Below are 1,068 nucleotides of genomic sequence, written 5' to 3'. Positions count from 1 at the left end.
ACTCGTTTCGTAGTATTACAAACTAATTTGTCACTAACAATCTTGAGAGGTGCTACATACACTAACATATAATTAAACAAAAATCAACAATAATTATATACATAATATGTGTAATATTATGTGATATTTGATAAAATTGACACATATATTTCTAAAACTAAAATAAAAATCATTGTTAAGGATACTGCTTCATAAGCAACGACACTAACTAGAATAACAAAAAGTAAATATTTCTTTGGCAGCATTCAATATAATAGAATCATTGCTTTATCATTAATACATTTTTTTAATAATTGACCTTTGGATGGTTAAAAATGAATCACACATTAGGGGGAGTATATATGATACAAGATTTACATTGCGTCCTATTTCTGATGTACGATGTCCGATATTCAATAAAAATGTATGTTTTATATAAAACAATCTTTCTTATTGGATATCGAATATGGGCATTTGCCAAACCAGCCAAACTTTAAAGTGAGATTTTCCTTCCTCACGCAAACACGCAAACAACCTCTTGGGTTTGGTGGAATGTTTGAGTCCTACCAAACTAATGTGTTAGCATCGGTGACGTCACAACCACTAACAAAAATGACTGCAGTCGCTTCTGGTTGATCGTGGTTGGATAACGAAAATACGCCTATGACTATCATGCAAAATTTTAGTTGGTAGCTACCAACTTGTGAGCTTATTTCTTTAATATTTCCAGATTTATAAACTTAAAATTTGTAACAGTTTATTACAATACCACGAAAAGTAAACAAAAGTTTTAGTGAACTTGATTTTACTCTTGTAAAAAAAGATAATAAATATTATGCTCGCTGTGCATATTGCAGTCATGAGTTAAGCAACACCTCTTTTTACCGTTTAAAAGCACACAGGTAAATTAATATTAAAGTTACTATGATATTTATACATTATTTAATATTTATGTATTAGTTTTATATAATTGAAATAGGTTATATAATGTAAATTTGATTAAAATAAAACTCAAATCTAACTTACGATCTAACCTATATTCTACTTTTTAGTATTAAAAACTTTACTTTTGTAGGTCAGTCTGTAATA

Source organism: Odontomachus brunneus, unplaced genomic scaffold, assembly GCF_010583005.1.
Source record: "Odontomachus brunneus isolate Ranch 3 - 2012 unplaced genomic scaffold, Obru_v1 Obru_scaffold_075, whole genome shotgun sequence".
In the NCBI taxonomy this organism is placed as follows: Eukaryota; Metazoa; Arthropoda; class Insecta; order Hymenoptera; family Formicidae; genus Odontomachus; species Odontomachus brunneus.
The sequence above is the reverse complement of the archived record's forward strand: the minus strand, read 5'-3'. Positions refer to the sequence as shown.